This window comes from Neomonachus schauinslandi, chromosome 5 (assembly GCF_002201575.2).
Source record: "Neomonachus schauinslandi chromosome 5, ASM220157v2, whole genome shotgun sequence".
Taxonomy (NCBI): Eukaryota; Metazoa; Chordata; class Mammalia; order Carnivora; family Phocidae; genus Neomonachus; species Neomonachus schauinslandi.
This window is the reverse complement of record NC_058407.1, coordinates 9,622,392-9,630,669: the sequence shown is the minus strand read 5'-3', so window position 1 is coordinate 9,630,669 and position 8,278 is coordinate 9,622,392.

Here is an 8,278-nt window from a genome sequence, read left to right as displayed (position 1 = left end):
GGGGGGGGGGGGGGGGGGGGGGGGGGGTGGGGGTGGGTGGTTCCTGCTCTGTCTCTCGCCTGGTTCCTCTCACATCCTGTGGACAGGTGTTCTGACTCTGGCCCCTCCCACAATCCTCCCCAACTGCCACCCGCCCGCCCCCCGGCTCTGCCAAGAATCCGAGGTTGGCAGCGAGTTGCGGGGGGCCTCTGGAATGTCGCTTTCCGGAGCCAGCATCAGTATGCCAACCTCGGCAGAGGCCTCGGGGGCGGACGGGGGATCACCGGATCTCGTCTGGAACAGGGAGGCTGGCAGCCATGAGCCACCAGGGAAGGGCAGGGCCCTGCCGGTCCCATCTCAGGTGGGGAGCATCCTGCTCTGGGGCCCACTGGGGCTCCCTGAACTGCTGGCCTGCAGTAGCTACTTACCATCTCTCCAGGAGTGGGGGAGCTCGTTCCCTGGCAACTGACCACCCCCACCCCCCATCACACTCTTCCCTCCAGGTACCCACACCCTCAGTGCCTCTTGGTTTCTACTTGAACCCTGTTGGGGTGGGGGGAGGTAGTGCTCCGTGTTGGAGATTCCTGTTAACCCTTCAGTCACCGAGTGTGGGGAAAAGTGCTTTGGGCTGAGGCTGATCTGGGTTCAAATCCTGTCTCGACAGTGACTGCCTCTCTGGGCCTCAGTTTCCTAATCTACAAAATGGAGATGATCCCCATATGCAAGGGCTTGGTCTAAGAATTGAATAAGGTCACACCAAGCCCGCCCCCACCCCGGGCCCTGGCACACACCAGCACTCCTCATCTGTTGGTTGCCTCCCTCCCTGACCCCCTGGAAGAAGTAGACTGCTTCTTCCTTGCCTCTGCTGGCCAGGAAGAGGGCTTGGAACAGGAGCCTGGGAGGAGGTGGAGCCCTGGAGTGTCGAGGGACAGAGGGGCACCTGGTTAAGACCCTGACTCAGGAGTCAGACAGACCTGGGTTTGAGCCCTGTCTCCTCCACTGGCCAGCTGTGTGGCCTTGGGCAAGTTACTAAACCTCTCTGAGCCTCGATTTTCTCATTTGCTTAATGGTAATAACAGTGCCTTCCCCACCGGGGCTGTTGGGACACAGCTATTATTGTCGGTATTACCAGTTGGTGGGGGAGAGAGGGTGCTGGGGGGAGACTTGGGTCTCCCCAGTGGCCCCAGGTTGTTGGAAGCTTCTGGTGAGGGTGATGGGCAGCCCTGAGTGGCCGGAGTGAGGACAGGACAGCCGGTATCCAGGTACCCTCTGCCTGCATCTCGTCGCAGAAGCTGAGGTGCTGGCAAGTCTCTGGGGACCGCCCCCCCCCCGACACTTCCAACTATGCTGGTGGTGGAGCTGGGTGAGGCCTCCTTTTCCAGCCAGATGCCCTTCAGGCCTGCGGCAGGGCCACCCCCTCCGCCCCTCTGCCAGCCGGGCCCAGGCCAAGGTGCCTTTATTTTTAAACCTGCGAACAATGCCTGGCCGGGCACAGCCTGCTACAGAGGACGGAGAGAGCAAGGATGGGCTGGGAGCCACATTCCTGGGCCGACATTCCTCATCTCCAGACAGGTACCCTGCTTAGGTTTCCCTCATCCCTGGCCTTGACCCTGCTCTCCCTGGGGTCGTGGGGGGAAGGTCCGGATTCTAGGGTCCCTATCATCTGGCTGGGACAAGCCGCCCCCATCAAACAGGCAGGGATGAGGCACACCTGCTGTGCTCCGCCCCCTGCAGGAGCCAGTCCCAGAACCCAGGACATCTGGCCCCTCAGCCTCCCCCTCTGTCCCCTTAGCCCCCCCCGAACTAGCCTGGATATTCTGCCTCCTCGGGAAGCCTCCTCATCCTGCCCAGTGATACACTATTGCCTCCTCACACCTCCCCTTGCTCACGGCTCTCCAGAAAATTCCTGAGTCTATGCAGCAAGAGGGCAGTGACCAGCAGCTCAACACCCCTGGAGGGCAGGGCAAGATCGAGAGGCCAGGAGTCAGGGATATGGGGCCTGGTCCTGGTTTTGCCATCCACCCCTGTGTGACCTTGAGCAAGACCCATCACTGTCGCATCTCAGGATGGGAGAGGGCTTGGTCAACTCTGAGGTGCTGTGCGCACATGGGGCATGGGGCCTCCCGATGAGCAGGAGACACTGAAAACAGGTGCCCCCAACACCTGCTGATCTCCAGGGAGAGCCACCAACACCAGACCGCAGAGCCAGACGGCCTGGCTTCAGATCCCGGCTCTCCACTGTCATGCAGATTCAGGGCAAGATAACTACCCCCTTAGCACCTCTGTTTCCCCATCTGTAAGATGCGGCCATGCTCGCGCCGTTGGGAAGACAGAGACAGAACACGTGAAGAGTAAGCACCAGCCCTCCCCACGTGTGCAGCAGAGCCAGGATGTCCGTGCATGCACAAGTGCACACCCACCTGTGTTTGCACCCAGAGTGGGCCCCCAAAGAACGCGGAAGCCGTCGAATGTGATTGAAAGAGAACAGGCACCAAAGTCGGGGTGTGGATTTACACACAGGCCAGAGCCCCGTGTTGGAGTGTGCACACCGATGTCCGAGGAGAATGTGTGTGCCGAGGGCGTGCTCGCGAGCACTTGAAACGGCCTATGTCCCCTCGTCCTGCCACTGAGGTGGGAGCACAGGGGCACGTGTCCCGTCCCACTGTCCTTTCCTGGTGAGACAGGAAGCACCGGCCATCAGGCCCCCTCTCCCAGAGCCTGGCCCCACCGGGGCTGCTGGGGAACGATCTCAAAGGGAGACTTCTAGGAGGGGACCGTGGAGAGGGGACAGGTCGCTGAAGGCCTCGAAATGAACTTGGCCCCCCCAGCTCCTCGGCTGCTTTGATTCTCCCCTAGCATCGCTGCTTGTTATGTATCCTGTAGCTATAATTCCTCTGCCCCCGACCGCCCCCCAATGAAGATGGGGATCACGCCTGCTTTGCCCACCGCTTTGGGCCCCAGTACCTAGGACAGTGTGAGACACACCGCAGGTGGTCGACAAGCACTCGAATAGATGAGGAACCTGGGAAAGTTCTGTTGTTGTCAGCTTAGCAAGGTGTAAAAGTCAGCAGGTGTCAAACCTCGAACATATACAGTTGTGTAACTCCCACCTCAATCAGGACATAGGACACGTTCTTCACCCTAAAATTTCCTTCGTGCCCCTGGCCCTGGCCCTGGCAAACACTGACCTGACTTCTAGGTCTACAATGTCGCCCTTTCGAGAATTCCACGCCTGTATCGGGAACAGCTCTGTTGCCACATGGGCCTGGAAAGAAGGCCTGAGGAGGATCGAGGGACCCAGCAGGGCAGAGGCGACCGTGACAGGTCTGGCCCAAGAAAGGTCAAGGGGGGGCCACCCTGATAACTGGCTTTGAGGGGAATTGGCAGCACCAGATGAGCGTCTGGCTAAAGCGGACGAGGCAAGGTTTCCTGCTGGAGCCGCTAGCTAGAGGCTGAGATGCCCCCACAGCATGGCAGGGGGAGGGACGTGCTCGCGGGCACTGGGCCACGGGTGTACACACACGTACACACACGAGGAGGGCAGCCCGGGCCGGGACAGATGGCGCAGGGTCGACAGCCGCCACAAGGCCTAGCCGCTCACTGTCTTGCTTCTGTCTTCTCTGTGGATCAGAGCTTCCCGGGACTGCCCAGTGGAGTGAACATGGCTGGCGAGACGTGGGCCGGGGAAGCTCCCGTCCACGGAGCCCACCCCTGGGAGAGGCATGGCTCGCGTGGAATCCCAACCTTGGGACATGGCTGGTATCTGCTCCCCCTTACAAACAAGGAAGCGGAGGCGTGAAGAGGCTGAGCAATTTGGTCACGTCACCCCAGTGACAGCACCCAGATTCTACTTTTTCAGTCTGTGACAGGTGGCATTTTCCAGAGAGAACCACAGCAGTATCTCCCATCCCACACGCTCTTCGCGGTGCGCTGCCGATGCTCCTCCCGTGTTCCTCTTCTTAAATCCAGATAGACTTGAGTTTGCAAAAGCGATGCTCTGTGGCTTCCGAGCTAGGTCAGGAAATGCAGTGTAGCTTCCACTTGGTTCTCTCGGGACTCTCCCCTCGGGCTCTGGGCCGCCATGCTGTGAGGAAGCCCGATGAGCCCACACAGACCAAACGGAGAGGCCGTGGCTGGACCGAAGGAGGGGAAAGACACCCAGCCAGCGCACACTGCCTCCCCCCTGCCGTTCCAGCTCCAGCCACGGACTACAGCTGCACGCGAGACCCCAAGCCAGACCACCAAGCTGGGCCCATGCCAAATCCCTGAGCTGCAGAAACCACGAGAAATAATGAAATGATTCTGATTGTTTCAAGGTGCTAAGTTTTGGGTCTGTTTGTTAGACAGCAGTAGCTCACTGGAACATAACCCACGGCAAATCCTATCGGGTCCATGTTCAGAATAATCCAGGATCCCGTTGCTTCTCACACCTCCACGTGCCACTCTAATCCGGGTGGCCATGATCTCTTGCCTGGACGCCTGCGGTGGTCTCCTGACCCGTTTCCCTCCTTCTGCCCTCAAGCCTGTGGTTCTTCTCTGCACAGCAGCTGGCTCCCACCTCCAGTGGCTCCTGCCTCCCCCAAGTCCTGACAGTGACCCACAGGCCCTACAGGATCTGCCCCAGACCTCTCTGAGCTCAGCTCCCCCCACTCTCCCCTCGCCCACTGCCTCTAGCTGGTCCCCAAATTCAGCTGGCACTTACTTCCGGCACTTACCATTGCTGACGCTGTTCCTTATGCCTCAGGTTTCTTTTCCTTGCACATCTGCCTAGCTCACACTCGCACCCCTCGGCTTTCAGCTCAGATGTCACCGATTCAGTGAGGCCTCCCTGCCGACTCCGTGGTCCCCAGACTCCCCATTCTCTCCCTGATTTCTTCTTCTCCACTGGTTCTCCCACCTCCTGATGATGATGACCCATTGTATCTCAATGTTCTGTTGGGGCTGCCTTCTTCCATTGTCAGGCGGGCTTCCTGCCAACAGGAACAGAGGGAACAGCAGCTCTATTTTGACTGCTCTGTCCTCAGGGCCTGGCGCGGGGCCTGGCACATAGTAGAGCTTCAGGTGTCTCTTGAATGAGTGAATGAATGAATGAACAATTCCAGAATCCTTCCACTCAAATAAAACCTCTGATGGGTGAGCAAGGGGCCTCTCAAAATGGGCTGCCCTCCTGCCCGTTCAGGGTACATTCTTGTGCTCCAAATGGGGGAAACTGAGGCCCAGAGAAGGTAAGTCATTTGTTGAAAGCTAATCAGTCATACACGTATTCCACAGATGTAAAAGCTTTATAGCATCCAAACCTTGCAGAGTCTTTTAACTTGAAGCCCCAGCACCCTTCATGTGCATAGCCATTCCAAGGCACATATAAAATCCCTATTTTATATTCTTAATCATGTATGTTTTCCTTAAAGGTCCCAAGATTAATTCGGCTTCAGGCCTCACCAACCCAGGATTGACCCCTGCCCACAGGGTTTTCAGAATTAAATAAGTTACTGCCCATAGGGTGGTGCCTAGTACATAGTGCTCAGTGCCATGTTGTTGGGGGTCCACTGGGTGCCAGGCACTGTCCCCAGGAGCTGGGGATTCAGTGAGGAACCAGATCGACCAAGCCCCTGTCCTCTTGAGCTTATGTCCTGAGATGGGGAACAGACAGTGAACAAGCGAGCAAGTGGGCATGAAATGGCACACGGTGATGGGAAATAATGAACAATCGAGTGGTGTCGGGGGAGGGAAGATGAATGGGGAAGGGGCAGTGTAGCTTGGAAGCCTCGGGAGACTTCTCTGAGGAGCTGCCATTTGAAGAGGTAAATGATTAAAAGAAAAGAGCCATAGCAGGCAGAGGGAACAGCGGGTACAAAGGCCCTGTGGCAGGAATGAACTGGATACATTGGAGAAACGACAAGGCCAGTGAGAAAGTGAGTGAGGAGGGAGATGTTGGTCAGAGAACCCCAGAGCCTAGATCCGCTTTCCTCTCCCCCTTTCTGCCTCTGAGGGACTAGCACTTTGCAGAGTTGCCCCCCAGGCCACGGCTGGGGTGCTGCTCCGCCGCCCGCCCTCCTGCCTCATGACCTCAGCCCCACCCAGCCCAGCCCCAACCCCCACTTCCCCTTCCAATTGTGACCCAGGAAGTCAGGAGACACATCCTTTCCTAAACTGGATCTCCCTTCCCTGCCCTCCCTCCCAGCGGGTGGGCCTCAGACTCCTAGCATGGACTCTCAGTCAGTGGCTGACCCCCTTTGGAATCCCCATCTGCCTTCCCCCCCCTCACCCACCCACTGGCCCAGCAGTATCAGACCCTAGCGGCCTCCTCTCCTTCCCCTTCACCAACCTCCCAGAAGCCATGGGGTTTCCCCCAATGCATCAGCCGTTCCCTAGGCCCAGAACACCCATTCTTCCCTCCTCCCTCTAACCAAATCTCAGCTGTTACCTCCTCCCGGAAGTCCCTCGGTTATGAGCAGCAGATGGGTCTTGCTCATCGCTATCCCCCAGGGCCAGGCATAGGGCTTGGCACCAGGAAGGATCTCAGTAGAAGGATGAATGAATGAAGAGTTATTTGGGTCCAATCAGCCCACTATCCACTGGCCTGTGTGGCAAATACCGTGTTCGGCCCAGAAGCCCGGGATGACAGACCCACCCGCGTTCCTGCGCAAAGAGCTCTTACCCCAAGTCCAGGGGTCTGAAGCAGGTCTGGGCTCTGCACTAATTTGCTGTGTGACCTTGGGAAGCCACTGACCCGTGCTGAGCTTCTCATTCGGCAAAGCAGCAACTGCAAGAGGCTACATGATCTCAAAGCATCACGGTCACAACTGTGGCCTCGGGCCAGACTGCCTGGGCTCAATCCCGGCCCTGCCCGCTGGCTGACTGTGTGACCTTGGGCGAGATTTTTACCTCTCTGAGCCTCCGATCCCCCATCTGTAAGTGCTGGAGAGCGTTGGGGCCCATCTCACAGAATGGTTGCAAATGCTGACTCCGTGGAAAGCCCGGCCTGGCGGGGAGCACCAGACACGCAGGAACCGTATGGCTAATTAGATCATAATGAGGTCTGCGGTCCTCAGTCTGCGTCTTACGGGGACATGACCGGTTCGTGTGAACACAGCCGCTATGTGTCAGAGCAGAAGGCCGGGAATGTCCAGGACTGAGGTTCTGAGGGTCCTTGTGCACCAGGGCAGGGTGACTGTCACTCCCGGGCTGGGAGTGTGGTGTGGGCTGCATGTGCCCGGGTGCTCTGCCTGGTTACACTGTCTGCCCGGAAGCAGCCCCGCCCTGCCCCGCACTGCTGGACCCTCTAAGAAATCAAATACAACAGAGGATGTTGAGGGAAACTGAGGACAATCCCATCACAGCAGACTGAGCTTCCAGAGACCAGCTGGGAAATGTCCTTCCAACCCCCCCCAACTCTCCTGGGAAATAACAACAAGAAATGAGGTCACAGGTCACCTATGGGAGCTTCTGGGGACCCCGGGCTGTAAGGGGCTGCCTCTCAGACTCCAGAGTCCCTGCTTCAAAGGCCTGGGTTCAACAGAGAGAGGTTAGGAATTGTAGTGCTCTCTGCATCCAGAGCCCATGGCATAGGGGAAGCTGAGGCCAGTAAGGCTGAGTGACTTGCCCAAGGTCACACAGCTGTGGGGGAAGAGCTGGGACCAGATCTTAGGCCTCTAACCCCCAGCCGTGCTTCTCCTCCGCTTGGTGATACATTTCTGGATATCACCCCAGTTCTACTTTCAAAAGTGAGTCAGGAACATCTGTACCTCTGGGGGCTGAAAATATTCCCAGGGGCCCCTGGCAAGAATGCTGACATCTTTTGGAGGTGTCTTAAACCAGAACCGGCCTTCCCAGGAACTGATAAGAATGGTACCATTTCTGTTCATTCAGTGAGAATTCCTGAAGGCCTTACAGGGCCTCGTTCTTATCCTGCTCTTGATCCATTTGACAGGAGACACCAGTGAGGTGCCAAAAGGCAGAGACATTTGTCCAGGGTCACACGGGCGGCCCTGGTTCTGACGCTCGGGGTGCCAACTCCAAGCCCAGAAACTTCCCTGATGCCCAGGAGGTAGAGTTTGACCTTCCCTGTCAGAGACCTGGGTGGATCTTAGTATCGGCTCCCACCCCCAAACTCTAATTCTTTCTCGTTTTTAATGCCCTGACTATAAGAGCAACAATACATGTTCACTTACGAAAATCTGAAAAATGCAGAAAAGTCAAAATAAGGAAGAAAAATCACCACCCACGGCCCCACCACCCAGAGACAATCATTGTTAAGGTTTGGTGTATTTCCTTCCATAGTTTTTTGTTTGGGGACTTT